Source organism: Macaca fascicularis, chromosome 4 (assembly GCF_037993035.2).
Source record: "Macaca fascicularis isolate 582-1 chromosome 4, T2T-MFA8v1.1".
Taxonomy (NCBI): Eukaryota; Metazoa; Chordata; class Mammalia; order Primates; family Cercopithecidae; genus Macaca; species Macaca fascicularis.
The window spans coordinates 25,982,611-25,999,170 of NC_088378.1; the positions used below are offsets into that span (position 1 = coordinate 25,982,611).

At 37.8% G+C, this 16,560-nt stretch overlaps 1 long non-coding RNA gene across 1 annotated transcript in view; it reads right to left on the reverse strand.

The window, feature by feature from the left end:
• The window catches only part of LOC123573048 (uncharacterized), a 130,477-nt gene extending 116,693 nt beyond the window's left edge, over positions 1 to 13,784 (reverse strand). The window contains exon 1 of the long non-coding RNA XR_006697781.3: positions 13,671 to 13,784. This is a non-coding gene — a long non-coding RNA (uncharacterized lncRNA). The remainder of the gene's footprint in view (positions 1 to 13,670) is intronic.
• Positions 13,785 to 16,560: the final 2,776 nt, after the last annotated feature.

Consider the following 16,560-nt stretch of genomic DNA (forward strand, 5'->3'; position numbering starts at 1 on the left):
CAGCACACTCCTGCTCTGTAAATTCCTGCCACCTCCCCATGACTACAATGTAACTCCACTCCTTAGTCCAGTCATTTTCTCCTGTTCAAGGGATCCTCCTGAACAGGAGGACCTCCTGAATTTCAGAGGTCCAGTCATTTTCTCTTGTTCTGAAATAGACTGAGTTCTTATGCTGATGGGGATGAAGTTTTGGGTGAGGATGAAGAATAAATAAAGAATCTTCTTTTGGTTCCTGGACCATAAAATACAAAATTCATATATCATCAAGAGTTCTTTGTAAACAACAGAATGGTTCCATTAAGCAAAATAATAATATATATATAAAATTAGGATACTGAGAACATAATAGAACCATAAGAATATATGAACAAACTTAGGGAAAGAGAAGAATCTGACTCTTTGGATCTAGTACCAAGATCTCAGGGACCATCTCCTTATAGTGCTGCAATTGAAATGCTCAGATCCAATCACTTTCCTTTTTCATTTGTCTTCCCTTGAGATACAAATTTCCACACGGAAATTGTGACTGACCTAGTGTAAATCACTTATCAACTTCTGTGGGGTGGGATTAGGGTTGAGGAGGGAGGGATAATCCTATGACTGCCATCCCAGCAAAACCAGTACTAATGGGAGAAGGTTGAACATGCACCCAAAAGAAGGGATACCCGGAAGACCAAAACCAGATGGGTCTATTATAATTTGGGAGAGTACGTTCATGTTTTCTATCATGATAACAAAAAGTGTGATGAGATGCAATGGCTCAGGCCTTTAATCCCAGCACTTTGAGAGGCTGAGGCAAGGTGGGCGGGATTGCTTGAACCCAGGAGCTCGAGACAAGCCTGGGCAACATGGTGAAACCCTATCTCTACAAAAAGTACAAAAATTAGCCAGGGGTGGTGGGTTGTGCCTGTAGTCTCGGTTACTCCGGAGACTGAGGCAGGAGGATCACTTGAACCCAGGAGGTGGAGGTTGCAGTGAGCTAAGATAATACCACTGTACTCCAGTCTGGGTGACAGAGTGAGACTCTGTTTAAAAAATTTAAAAAAAAAATGTGCAGAAGGAAAAGGAAGCTGGGAGGGGTTGGGGAGTAAAGAAGAGAGAGAAAATAAGCAATTGGAAATGTCAGCAATCTCAGATGTCAGGTCTGCAACCCAAGGAACTCAACAAATACACCATAAAAACCAATAACAAACTCCTACTGAGTAACTACTATGTGCTAGACACCATTATATGTGTTGCAGACATAAATCTTATTTAATAGTCTCAACAATCCAGTGAGGCATGTCAGGTGTTCCCAACCCTTTTTTAAACCTTAGAATTATCTGAGGAGCTTTTTAATAATAGCAAATAAGGGGGTAAGCTCCAAGCATCACTGTTGTTTAAAAGCTCTTCATTTGATACCAAATGTGAAATGGGTTAATAATCAGTGAATGGCCAGGCATGGTGGCTCACGCCTGTAATCCCAGCACTTTGGGAGGCTGAGGTGGGCAGATCACCTGAGGTCAGGAGTTCCAGATCAGTCTGGCCAACATGATGAAACTCCGGACATGGTGGTGGGAGCCTGTAGTCCCAGTGACTTGAGAGGCTGAGGCAGGGGAATCACTTGAACCTGGGAAGCGGAGGTTGCGGTGAGCTGAGATCGCGCCATTGCACTCCAGCCTCGGCAACAAGAGTGAAACTCCATCTCAAAAAATAAAAATAAAAAATAAAAAAATATAAAATAATCAGTGAAGGGCCAGGTGCATTGGCTCATGCCTGTAATCTCAGCAATTTGGGAGGCCACAGTGGGCAGATCACGAAGTCAAGAGATTGAGACTATCCTGGCCAACATGGTGAAATTCTATCTCTACTGAAAATAAAAAAATTAGTTGGGCGTGGTGGTAACGTGCTGTGGTCCCAGCCACTCAGGAGGCTGAGGCAGGAGAATTGCTTGAACCTGGGACGTAGAGGTTGCAGTTAGCTGAGACTGCACTACTGCACTCTAGCCTGGCAACAGAGCGAAACTCCGTCTAAAAAAAAAAAAAAAAAAAAAAAGGAAAAGAAAAATCAGTGAAGTAAGCATAATCAATACCTCCATTTTTCAAGAGAAAAACTCAGCTCAGCGAGATTAACTAGCTCAATAATTACATGATAAAGCCAGTCTGGCTCTAAAATTTGAGTTCATACACCATGTGGTGGCAAAAACATCCTCTGGTTTAAACATATCTGGATTCAAAGCCTTATGTTCCACTTAAGAAGTATTTGGTCTTGAGCAAATAATTTAACCCCTTTGGTTCTCAAATTACTCAGTTATAAAGTGGGCGTAACAGTAACTACCTCACTGTGCTTGTGTGAGGATTCCAGAAAATCAAATGCATGTAACATATAAGGTGTTTCAGTAAATGGCAGTTACTATTCCTTATACTGAGATGTCAGTACTATTGGTTAAGCCCTCAGGTGGATAGAGAAAACCTCCCTCTTGCTGGGATTTGCTTATTTGCTCCCTGTTGTGAGCTGCTACCTTTTTCATTGCACATAAACATTGAATTGGCAGAATATAATACTGTATATAATTCAGATCTACTTACTCTAACGTGAGACCTTGAGCTCTTTTTATTTCTAATATATATGTATTAAGTTGAAATCATTATACTCAGAACGGGATTTTAGGCAAAGTCTGGAACTTTAAATGAAATCTGTAACTCATCCTATGGAAAGTGTCTTCTGAAAAAGGCATGTGTTATATGACACATGGACTACATTACCCACTGATGTAATTGGTATTTACTTGTTTTTGTCGGTTTCAGTCTGAGCTTTTCTAAAACTTCTCTCTTTTGTTTCCATTACCTTATTTGTGAGAAAATGTGATCTGAAGGTTACACCTGGAGCCAAGGAATGCCGTAATTCTAATTCCATAGTCTAATCCCAGCTTGACTCTCACTGGGGTCCTTGAAAATTAACAATTAATAATTCTAAGATTTGCACCTACAGAGTAAATCACATTATATAGTAAACCTGGTAACATTTTGAGAAATGAGGCATTAACATATGAAGATTACAAATGAATAAAATGTTTATATTTGCTTTGAGCATGATATTTCTGAAATGGCAACAACATCTTATAAAAGCAGCTATTCTGAAAGAACTGTCCAGCCTTCCCGTCAATAAAGGAAGCTCAAGAGAAGAAAAGTCGTTGCTCAGAACGAAAAAATTCTGCTCCAGGTGTATATGGGAATAGAGATGTGCAATATATGTGGCTTACCATATACAATGAGAACTGTTGTAAGGTAGAGCAGGCTATATGAAGATATTCAACACTAGTCTCAATTTAACTAAAGTATTGATTCATTGAGTAGTTTGAGTGTTTTAAACTATGGTGCCTTGTATAGTTTCAGTAAAGTTTAGGAAAAATTGAATAGTGAAGATGATGACTTTGAAAAATCGAATAGTGAATTATTGACTTTGGAGGCAATATAAAAGCATAACCATACATGTTGCTATTCCAGTATCACATTTCTGCAGTTGTTAAATGCATAGACGTTACAGTTCACATGGCAGATAAGGATGAAAAATGAAAAAAAGTAGCCATCAATGTATCTCAAATATGCCCAAAATTAAAGTTTGTTATCTCAATTCAAGATGCCACTATCAATGGTTCAAAACAGTATTTGAGGAACCCATTAAAATTAATTCCTTTACATCATTCTTAATAGTTAGCATATTATCTTCAATTTTCAGTAGAGCAAGAAAGCATATTTTAAATGTTTTCACCTAATACATTTATGCTTTATAAAACAAAGTAGTGTGAAATATCATTAATATTATTTGTATTTCTTTACTAAAGGTATTACATTAATAAATGTACCAAATAATTGTTTTTTTTTTTGCTTTCATTCATTAAAGTGAAATTACATGTTATTTTAAAAATGTAAGTGTTAAGCTTTCCCTTCCATCCTTTCTCCTCTCCCGGTAATGCAACTCAGATTGCCTCAAGGAAATGCTGTAGCTTTGTAAAGTAATGTTTTGCTGATACAGAAGACAATGATTCAAACATAGATTAAATTTCACTCTATAATCTTCAGGACATTTTAAAAATAGAAATTTGTTTGGAAAGTAGTAGTTTGGTGTTTACCGAACCTCATACTTTCAGAAGGAATCTTTGATCTCTTATTCCCTCTCATAAATCTCTCAACAACAAACCATATTTCAGTAACATTAAAGAAAACGATCGCAACTCTCCCTTTTACTGTACAAATAATTTTCTCTCTGCTAGACCTCATCTAAAACTCCATAATATGAGTATCTTACTGGAGTTAATTATCATAATGTTTTCATCTTTAGGACAAGTGAAAGTAGGAAATAAGATTAAAAAAATTTAAAAAGGAAAAGGAAAAAAAATTAAGATGGTTTCCTGGGAGTTTCATTTTCTAAACTTAATTCACACTTGAATAATTTCCTATCCATCTTTGTGATTTGTTTTGAGACTGTATGAAAGATTAACTAATTTTTTTCACTTCTTTTCCTCCCACGAATCTGAGTTTTCCTTTGCAGAGCTGATTAAATACATTTGAAGGCTACTGCGATATTTTTCTGATAATCTTGGAGAAAAGCAAAATAAAATCAAAAAATCCTGTAAACTATATTATACAAATAATAAAAAGCAATTCAGTGTATGTGTTATACTGAAAAATGATTTCTATTACTTTTGTTCCTTGCCCCATTGCCCTCTGAGCAACTCTGCTCCTTTCTTTCCTCTCAAACGGAGCAAGTCATCACATAGACCCCTCACGCTCACTACAGCAGCCTCTGGAAACACTGGCAGTGGCACCCGCACAGCAAATGCAGCACTCCTGAGGAGGACCACAGGGCAAGAATTGTTTTTAATGTGGGTGTACATTAGTCTCATTACTTTTGAGTCAAATAAACATAGGATATTAAATTATGATTTACATAAGAAACAGAACTTTTTAAATGTCTTTCTTTTTTTATTTGGTTGCCTTCATAAGTGGTTAAGAAATAATACTGAATTACATACTTGCATCATTTTGGGGAATTCCACTTATGATGTTTTTGAAGAATTTGCAGCCATTAGTTAAGAATTTCATTTATACTTTCATGGTTAAAAACAACTAAAAGTTAGTTATTCAGATAATAAACTGAAATCAGTTGGAATCAACTGCTTGTTCTGTGAAGACCATTATTATTCAAAAGACATTTTATGTCTGTGTTATATTGAAATAACAGCGAAGTGTGATTCAATTCATACTTGAAAATAATTTACTATTCATCTTCTTTGTGATTTTTTTAGGTATATTGTTTAAAAAAGTAGATTAATTAATTAAACATTGCATTCTCAGATTGTCTCACAACTGTAGGAGTCCAAAAAATCACTAAAACAAAAATCAATTTACACATTTTAAAAGTGGTATTGTTCTAGTTCACCATTTAAAATATGCTGTGGGTCGGGCGTGGTGGCTCACGCCTGTAATCCCAGCACTTTGGGAGGCCGAGGTGGGCAGATCACAAGGTCAGGAGTTTGAGACCATTTGGCTAACATGGTGAAACCCCGTTTCTACTAAAAATACAAAAAATTAGCCGGGCGTGGCAGCGTGCGCCTGTAGTCCCAGCTACTCGGGAAGCTGAGGCAGGAGAATAGCGTGAACCCGGGAGGCGGAGCTTGCAGTGAGCTGAGATTGTGCCACTGCACTCCAACCGGGGAGACAGAGCGAGACTCCGTCTCAAAAAAAAAAAAAAAAAAAAAAAAAAAAAAAATGCTGTGTGTCATGGTTTGTATCTTAGCAATCGCCATTTTTATGATTTATCAGTGTCAGTGTGCCCATTCCACAAAAAAAAAAAATCACATGAAAGATATTTCCTGAGCCAGTGTATATTTGGTCCCAATTTTTAAAAATGAGAGGAAGTGCATAGGTTTTGCATGAATATACATGGGACAAATGAAACAGATCTGTGATGAAGCAAATTGTTTGCATGTGTGGCTTTATCTTTATAGCCAAGTGGCTTACTCAGTCAAACATGTGAGCTGAACTTGACTTCTGCTCTAGAAATTATCCCAACCTCTGCCATACTGCCCACTATACCTCCCAACTCTGCTAGAACAACTTCACTCTGCACACTTCACTGTGGCAGATACAGTGCTGCGCTGTGTTCTAGACACTGCAGGTACCGAGGTAAGACATACCCAGAGGACTCACAGGGCAGCAGGCACAAGTGGTTACAAAATAAAACAGAGGAAAGCATGATTTATAAAGTTCATGGGGATTCAAAGACCACAGAGATTCTGCACCAATTTAAGGGGGTAAAGGGGTAATAAGAATTTCTTGGAGGTCTCTTTCAATAATACGGAGGATTTCAAACCGTGAAGATAGTGGAGAAGTTGAGAGGCCAGAAAACCCAGGAAAAGGAGGAAGGGAGGAAGACTTTAATGGTAGGCTAGGGATAAGCAATAGGATTAGCAATGTGTTCTACCTTCATTTCTCAAGCAAGACTTGAGCCAATTAACCATGAACAAGACTGCTTTGCCATGGTAAGAAGCACTTGTTAACAATTAAAAATGAAAATCTCTTTCATATGACTGGATACAGCTCTTTAACTCAGTTTAATGGAGCATTCACTGTCAATATAATTTGATGATATTACTTAGGACTGGTTTTTATTGCTTTATATATTTAAAAACTGAACATTTTCTTTCTGTATATGCAATAATTTAGTGTGTAAACTAATTGGGGAAACAATATTCCAAATGGCCATTTTGGTTTATTCATGAAATGAACATGAGTGGTGTCTGTACTCTACCAAATAATTTGTTTGGTCAGAGTAATACATTTCTGGAAACTTTATAGACCCCAATCCCAATTTCTCATTTTCATTTTTCTATTAGCATTTTTCATGTTATTAGGAATCAAAACTAATCCATAAGTAATAATACTTCATAGGAATAGTATTTCATGTGTGTGATTCCTCTGGTCTGAAATGTATTGAGATTATATCGGAACTTACGTCTATTTTGTTTACTTAAGAGAAGGAGTGAATTTTATCATATCTTTTGATTTGATGTTTTCTACAGTTTTATAGCATCATATCACCATTCTTATTATTTATCAGAAAACAGTGATCATCCAGGTAAAATATTTTGCCCTCAAGCTAGTAAATGGCATGGCCATTATTCAAATATAGGCCTATTAAATTCCAAGCTACATAGTATTTCCACTATATTACAATGTCTTTCTGAAAGAAAAGAAAGTATAAGTAAGACCTCACATGCCAAATTGCAGTGTTTTGTTTAGATATAAACAAACAAAATTATTTCTGGGATTCATTTATCATTGGTGTTTTGTTTATCCTTTTAGGTTGGACATAGTGAAATTTTAAGGTCTTAAACAGACATTGCCTATTTCATAAACAAAAGAAAGAAGTTAACAGATATACACTCAGATTATATGTATCCTGAAATTGGTAAGGCACTAAATATTTCACATCAACAGGGATAAAAGCTCAGCAGTGTTTGGGATTGGAACATCCAACATTTTTTTCCCAAATCGGAAATTCATTTTGCCAAGGAATTTTTCCCTTAATTTAAAAACCATGTTTTGTGTAAAATATAATACCGAAATATAATTCAAATATTTCTGATTCATTTATGCTCGGGCTCATATATATATAAATATATATTTTTAGTAAGGGCAGTCATGAATAAAAGTACCTCAACTAAATAAAGCATTTGGATTTTTTTAAACAAATACAATGTTTACTAGAGTGGGGTGTGAACTTATTCAATATTAAAGAACTTAGGGCTAATTTACAACCCAGGAACTATAGATAACATATGTCACACAGAAGGAAGAAGGGGAGGAAGAAAAGCTGGAGTGAAAGGATAGAGAGAGGAAGGAAAAGGGACAGGGAAAGAATAAAAGGAAGAAAAGAAATGAAAAGAGAAATGGAAGATAATTATGTCTGTTATTTTCATACTGTTTTATGATTTTAAATATACTTTCATATGTATTACTTCATATTTCCTCTACTTTTCAGGTATACTACTTTATATTTCCTAACAACTTTGAATGTGATGTCACAATTTCCATTTTATAGCTAACTGAAGAGATGCAGATTGTTTATGTGAAGTGCTTAAGATCACACACGGAGTTGAAAGATAGCTCCCTTAAAGTCTTTCTGAAACAATTTGGGCTATAAATGGTAGTGCAGCTGGGATTTTAATCAGATCTTCTTCAGCAAGGGCAAAGCTGTACCTTTTGCACGGTGGTTCTCAACTTGAGTGTGCCTCAGACTAACCTGGAGGCCCTGTTAAAACACAGATTGCTGAGCCCCATCCCCAGAGGCTCTGACTCAGGAGGTCCAGAATGAGGTCCAAGAATTTGCATCTCTCTCAATCCCCAGGTGAAACTGACACTGCTGGTCAGGAGACCACCTTTGGAAACTGTCAATTTTGCCAGCCTTCTGGAAGTTTGGCCTCTGTGTAGGGGTGAGCCACTGGGACACAATGTGAGCCAATACTGCTTGCATCATACACGAGCTAAGACTAGAAATAAGAGCTTAAATTTAGAATAAAATCTGATTTTTTTTTCTTCCTCATTTTTAGACTTTACACCAGGAAGAGTTCCTTTTAAAATTGGCCTGGGTGGTAGAGGCCAGAACATACACAATTCAACAACAACTCGCACCCCCCACCTCCATTTCCCTGCTCTACAGGACCATCCTGACTTCCACAGTGACCCGAGCACTGGCATTCCAAGGACTCAAATGACCACCTTCCTCGCCCTTCAGTAAAGCTGCCTGAAATTCTTCTAAGTGACACTTATTCCTACCCATTAGGGAATTTTCACCTCACATTTCCCTTGCCCAAGAGCAAAAAGCTCAGGGAATGATTGGCTTTTCAATCTAAATAGTGGGAGAGCCTGGGGGTGTTGAAGACCGGCTAGGTAACATTTGAAGGGAGGAGAAATGCAAGTCTAGAAGTGGGGCTTCGGGGCGGGAGGGAGTGGGTCGCCAGAGTGATAGGGCTACTTTTGGAAGATGTGGGAGAAACATTCTGGAAAGACAGAGGGGAGACACACAGACAAAGGTGGCTTGCTTGCTCCAACAGCTGAGTTTACCCTGACAGGCTTCTGTGTCCACAGTGCCACCCTGCCTTCTAGCCATAGAGGGGAACTGGTTGACGGGTCCATCGTGAGTAGGTCAGATTAATTTTTTTCAGGGCAAAAGAAAACACTGAAAAAAAGAGCTTAGATAATGTTTCCAGGGCATCTTGAGAAAAGTATAATCTATAGGAAATGAGAGTATTGATAATATGAGACCCTAGATAATACTAAAACCATTTGAGTAAAAACTATGATAAGACTTTGGGGCTGCAGGACTATGTCTCTGAATTTGGGGCCTTTTCAAGAAGTCCTGCAAGAAAAGATAGTTTTACCTTTAGAAAAGCTTCTGTACTATTTTTTTAGTTTGTAACTGTAACAGACAAAAATTCACGTTCTTCAGCCCGAGTCAGGGTGATGTGAGGAGACTGTGACTGTGAATCTCACTGTCATTTATTTTTCTTCAGTATCTCTCAGTGAAAAAAAATATTTGGATGAATGACAGAAAGCATCCTGAACTGCACCTGCAAAAGATATTTCACACATTCCTTTTTGGACATTTTGTTATTTTCCTCTAAGCCGATAGCCTTTCCATCTTGTGCAGGAAAGATCATTAAGCATTTCATAGGCATAAACAGTTCATGTTCAAAACTTTTGCTACTTCAGTTGTAATATTGTTATTGTGCTACATAAATCTAAAGTAAAACCAATTTCTCTGCCCAGTACCTATCAGATGCAATTTAGGGGAAGTGCCTTTATATTTATACCCTATGGGCCCAATCAGGTAGAAAGAGAATTATTCTTTATCTTGTCTAATGTCCTCAAATCTCCCAGGTCACAAATCACAGAATGGCAATGTGGTAGCATTCTTCTGGGAACTCAACAGATATATCCTCAAAGTACTTTTGTCAAATACATTATTGTAATCAATGTGAATCCTAAAATGTTATTGTTAATAGTATAGTTATATAGTGTCAATTTTTTTGGATTATGAATCATTTTTGTAAGTAATGTGTCATTTGATTATCTCAAAAATTCTGTCAAGTTATCCCATTTTGTGGGTCAAAGAACTAAGGTTCAGGAACATGAAGGGACTTGCTTCAATTAATTGGTCAAGATGTGATGGGGGGAAGATTTGGAGAGGCTCCAGGGTCCAAGGTGAGCATTTGTGCTATTCTATGTGGCTTGGCTTCTAGCAGAGCACAGATCTTAGATGTTTTGCTCTTCAGTTACAGGATGGAGAGGAAGGAAAGTCAGAAGCACAGGGTCGGTCCTGTTGTGTAGCACTGATTTTCAGAATCTTCCCCCACCACTTCGTCTTTCTCCTTGTTCTTTTTCTGACCAAGCCTTAAATGACCAGTTTAACTTCTAGTTAAGGACCAATTCCTTCTGGCCCAGTGCTACAAGGATATTAGCAATCCCACTCCTTCAGAGAGCTGATTGTGAGTCTTGCTAGCTCCTCCTCCAGGCAGAACCAGGTGTGGGCACTCTTTCTGAGCTCTGCATCGAACGTGGGGACCTGGGATGCAATGTTTGCTGTTCCCACTGGGGACATACAGAGAGGGCGATTTGTTAGTGACAGTCAAGAAAGCCAGTTCTGGTTCTTTCTAGAGACAGATGCAGGGGCCTAGATGTTGTTATTAATCATTCATAAAAAGTTCTGTGTTCTAAATAGCAGTGTTTACATGTTTCATAACAGGTCTAGCCTCATAAAAAGTGGGTTACAGGCTATCATGATAACATTTCATCTCCTTCACCATGTTGTGGCCAAGATAAATAAGCTGTCACTGCTACTTGCATCCTTGACCCTCCAATATGCTAGAGCACAGCCGCCAATGGGGTGTGCTGGCAGCAAGGTAGCAGGGAGAGGGGCAGGACTACTCCATCAAGATACCACCACGAACCCTTTTCCCATATTTAGGCTGCCTATTTGGATTAACTATCAACCAAAGACCTTTGTTTTTAAACAGAACACTTTGTCTCTTTCACATTTGATAAATAAAAGCCTTAGATTGAAATTTTTTCTGATTTTACTGCTTCCTTTAAGTTTTACCTCATGACATTTTGGATAGACTGAATGAAATCATAGTTTATTTCCCTCCCTCTTCTGGTGCCCACCCTGTCCCCCACCTTTCCCACTTCCCTGTTCTCTGAGCCTGTCTGATTTAACTGTTTAGGGAAGATGGTATTAACGTAATACCATCTGAGGAACACCTGCCTGCATTATCACTACTTTCCTCTGAGTTAGAAGCTCCATGCCTTTTTCAGTAACAAGAAGAGGGAGAAACCATTGTGAAACACACTACTCAGAAAGGACAATTTAGGCACGTGAGAGGAAATCAGTCTGCAGCAAACAACAACAGTAACAAAACAAGAATGAATTTCTAAGAGTCTGGTGTCTGGAAAGTAAACTAAATGCCAATTGAGAGCAGAACCAAGCCCTACACTTGTGTTTTAATCCCCCTCTGTTCTTACACAGCTTCACAGCTATGAAAAAATAGTCAATAATATTTGTATTTGCTCCTCTATTCATTTTTTTCTCTCCACTTGATGATAATCTGACTTTCCTCACCAATGCCAGTGCAAGTGAAATATTAAAATAACCACCAACCTGGGGCTAAAATAGCAAGCGGACTCTGTTGCTCTGGGTGTAACCCCAACACTGCCCTAGTTTGGTGGTGATACTTTGGTAGTCAATCTGTATTTGCCAAGGGAAAAAAGTAGGATGCTAATGTAATCTTCAGTCCACACATGCATTAGAATCAATTCCAAGCATGTGCAGGTTGTCATCCCTACTGGGGGTCTTTGCTGGCCATGAACAATGAGAGAAATTTTAAGTTTATTAGAGAGAATCCAGTCCTCAGCTGGCCAGATAATGACAAGACTGCTTTGGGAAATGTAAAAGTAAGAGGCAGTCTAGGAGAGGGACTCCTAGAAAACCAGAAAAAGTCTTGAGATAAACATCTTGAATTTCTCTATAGGTGAGACTTCTGATATTTCTGAAAGAAGCTGAGGGTTCAACCAATACTATTAACCAAGATAATGAAATGAGGACACTATTAAGAACTAGGAAGAAACAGGGAGACTCACATGTCTAACTGGACCTGTTTATATTTGACATGGAGAGTCTACAGTGAGACTTTTGATTCTGAGGAATTCTTAACAAATTTTCTAGAAAAACACCAAAATTCTAAAGCTAGGAGCCAGGTTTCTTGCACACTTCTCATAAATCATCTTTTAATTATTATTATTATTTAGTTTTTGATCTGGAAAAGAAAAATGCCATTCTACCTTTAGGCAGTTGACTCAAAACACTCAGCTCTGAGAAAAGGAGGAAAAGAAATGAAGATTTAGAGATTTTAGGGATCCTATATTAGGACAGATTACACTGAGTAGACAGAAGGATTTCCCTTAATAATATTCTTCCTCCTTGGAACCTTTTTGGCCATTATAACTGTTATATTATGATTTTGTATGTATCCATTTCAGACTATGCCCCTCCATCATCTGATCATCTTTTCCTTAAGAACAGAGATTGTGCCTTATTCATTATATGCCCTTTAAAGCACTTAGCACTAGTTTCCAGTAAGTGTTTAATAAATATACATAATCTTTGCCCAAATGCCCTAGAAAAAAAGGGCCTGGAGCATAATATTATGTGTTAGTACTTTACTGGGGAGTGCATTCTCAGGGAAGCAGGAATGCAGATAAAGGGGAGAGAGGCAGGGAAGGGGAGAGAATAAATACAAAGGGTGCATGACCTAGCTGGCCACTGCTTGAAATTAAGCATCACTAATTGTTTGATCTTATGGAATTATCTTTAGAGAGAACATGTGGATAACACATCTCAGGACAGTCCTTCCAGGGAAAAGGAAGAAGACGAATTTTTTAAATATCTCCTGTCTCTCATTTGGCAAAGATTTGCCACATACATAGCTCCCCTGCACTTGCAAGTTGCATATGCCTAAGCCCTGAGTATGCCTGCAGCCCCTCCACCCAAAACAGAGGTTCTGTTAACCTACAGCAACAGGTAAACATGAAGTTGATTGGACCACTATCATAGCATCAACTGGGACAGAACAAGTGTACAAGGACCTGGAAGACATGTGAGACCAAGAGACTCTCAGGTGGGGCTGAAGAGGTATCTGATAGTTTGCTCACAAGTTTGCTAGAGCTCTCAGACTAAGGACTGCCTGAAAAAGCTAGATCCCATAAAACTATCTTTGAGGTTTCCTGGGACAAATGTCACTTGACAGTACCTGTGCTGTATGGTTCAGGTACTGTCTTGGAACATTTTTTTAATGACAAATTTTCTTAACATTCAGTGCAATGCCATTTACACTCTATATGAGCCATATTTGCTGTGAAATATATGTACCAAAAAATGATGCAACATAGTCCTGAGGTCAGGTTTATCAACTGAACATCATATAGCGGAACATATTGCTAATAGTACAAACACTCATTCCTCCTTGAGAGTTTCCAATAGTGAAAAATCCAAGAGAATTTTTATAAAAACACAGATAAGCATGGTGGGTCAGCACATTTCTTCCATACAGATAAATACAATCTAAAACTTACCAAGTCAGCTGCTACTCTGATCCTGACAGGAACTGAAGATGCTTGGATAAGAGAGAATTGTTTTCAAATTGTTCACATTCAAGGGAGGTGGATAAACATCCACACAATTGTATTGGAGTACTAGAGTTACTGTACTGTGAATATAAACCCACTGAAGAGAGTGGGTACCTAGGTCTGGGAAAATTCAGGAAAGATTCAAAAAGGCTTCATTTAGATGAGGCTTAAAAGAATAAAGAAATTCTCTAGGAGGCAGAGAAAGGGAATGGCATTCCAGGCATAAACAACAGCAAGAGAGAAAGGCTTCTTTCCAGTAAACACGGCCCTTATTGAACTAAGAAACATCTACTCATCTACGAACTTTGTATGCATACGGTGTTAGGGACTTAACAGTTTCTCTCATCCAAACCCAGGACTTGAATTTGAATTTGAATTAGAATGAGGAGAAAGGATGGTCCAAAGAAGCATTAGAATAAAAGCTAGAGAGGGTACTGGTACTCAAGTCCTCATGCACATCCAATGACAGAAACTCTCCTTTGACGTCTCTGCTTCTTGCCCTTGGGTGATCAAGCCCCTTGTCTAGTTTCCCAGTAGGACCTCAACTGTTAACATTGCATTAAGTGATGGGGGATGGTCGTGAGCCAAGTGAAGGCATGGAGAGTTTCAGAAAATTCTGACTGGGGATGAAAATTTCCCTGGATTTTACGTACCCACCCGCCGTAACTAATTGAGCACAACCTTTGTGCTAGGGTCCATTATCTCTAGTGATTATTTTTATAGATTATATGGTAACTTTTAAAAAGCATAAACATTTTAAAAGATTTTTTTTTTCTGCCTTTTGGCAAACTAGTAAAAATACATTGTCTTTTTCTTTTTTATTTTTGAGACAGAGTCTGGCTTTGTCTCCAGGCTGGAGTGCAGTGACATGATCTCGACTCACTGCAACCTCCGCCTCCCGGGTTCAAGCAATTCTCCTGCCTCAGCCTCCCAAGTAGCTGGGATTACAGGCGCACGCCACCACGCCCGCTAATTTTTTTTGTATTTTTAGTAGAGATGGGGTTTCACCATGTTAAGCAGGATGAGCTCTGTCTCCTGACCTCGTGATCCATCCATCTAGGCCTCCTAAAAGTGCTGAGATTACAGGTGTGAGCCACTGCACCAGGCCGACTTTTTCTTAATTTTGTTTTTGACCATTGATTTATATACCTACTTATTTAAAAATTTTTAGAATAAGATTAACATCTTCTTTGATTCGATGATCCTCTAAAGTAGCATGATAAGCAGAAAGAGGGAAAATTTTATTTAAGGAAATTCTACAAAAAATGAGGAGTATATTTTTTAAAAGTGTTAACTTATATATTGCCTTCCAGTAAAAAAAAATCTGATTACCTTAAGAAAAACTGTATACAACTTTTTGGATGGAAATAATATATTATGCAACCTCAATTTTTTTTTTGAGGGTGGCATTGGAATGCTTGAATAGTTTGCATTTTACTTTTAATTGACTTCTGAACACTCATGTGCTGTGCTGGCAATATTTACTAAAGAGTAATAATTTATCTTTTATTAGCTTAGAAATGTCATAATATTGAAGCTCCACAGCTAAATTTCTATGGTGAATATCAGCTACTTTTGGAACATATTGTTTACCTATTCTACCAAGTGTCAAAAATTTAGCTCAAGAAAGAAATGCAATTTCCTGGACTATAAACCAACTTTTGGTGCATAAACACATATCTAATATACTTAATGTTAAATCCTGTGGTACTTGCATATGAATGTATTAACAAAAACCCAGAATAGCTCCTTTAACTATTTACATACATTTCATAACTTCCTTTTTGATTCAGAATTGCTTCACCCAAATTTTTGTGCTTTCCAGAGCATTACAACAATGTGATACAATAGGAGTTATTGTGAAAACCACTAGATCATTTCACCTACTCCAAAATGCAGGGGCAGCTTGCTTGCTTAAGTGTCTCAGGCAGATGGATCATATTAACGTCTGTGCACTACAGCTTGCCCTGGCTACCAGGGTGTTTCTGGATGCAGTTCAAAGGGTTGACTTTGATCTATGAAGCTGTATACATTTTAGGCCAGCAACTATTTATCCTAAAATCACCCATAGTGGGCAAGATGAAACAGGGAACCATTGTTGAAGCTGCCAGCATCATAATTCAAAGTTAGTAGCTTTCTCAGTAATGTCCACCAAGTTGCCATTACCTGAGGAATTCAACTGCACTTTTACTATCCTTTTAACTGTATAGCCGAATGTAGAAGATAAAAGTATAACTTTCATATAACATAATATCTCATGTATTATGACTACAGTTAAATACTTTGGTATATTTAATTTACATGTTAATATCTTACAAATTTTCATTAAAGTATGTAACTTTTTTTAAAGAAATGGAACATCTTAATTTCAGATAAGGTTTTATATGCCTAAGGACCACCATTAATGTAGATCCTCAAAATTTAAAAAAATGAAATAATCCATGGTTTTTTAAAAAAAGGAAAAGTTATTGAATGTAAATAAGCTGAAAGAACAAAAATAATTAAAATCACCCATCATTCTACTGATGCAGGGCAAAGTAAGCCCCCACATTGGGGCTCAGCCCAGGAGGGTTTTTGGCTTCACCCAGGAAAGAATTCAAGAGTAGGCTGGTGGAGTTAGGCAGCAACTTTTATTGAAGTGGCAGCAGAGGTGCTATTCCTTGCAAAGCAGGGATATCCCATAAACAGTGTACCCAGAGCAATGGCTCAGAGGCAGTTCTGCAGTCATATTTATACTCACTTTGAATTATATACAAATTAAGGGGCAGGTTATGTAGAAATTTCTAAAAATAGGGTGGTAACTTCTGGGTCATCAGGTTATTGCCATGGAAAGGGA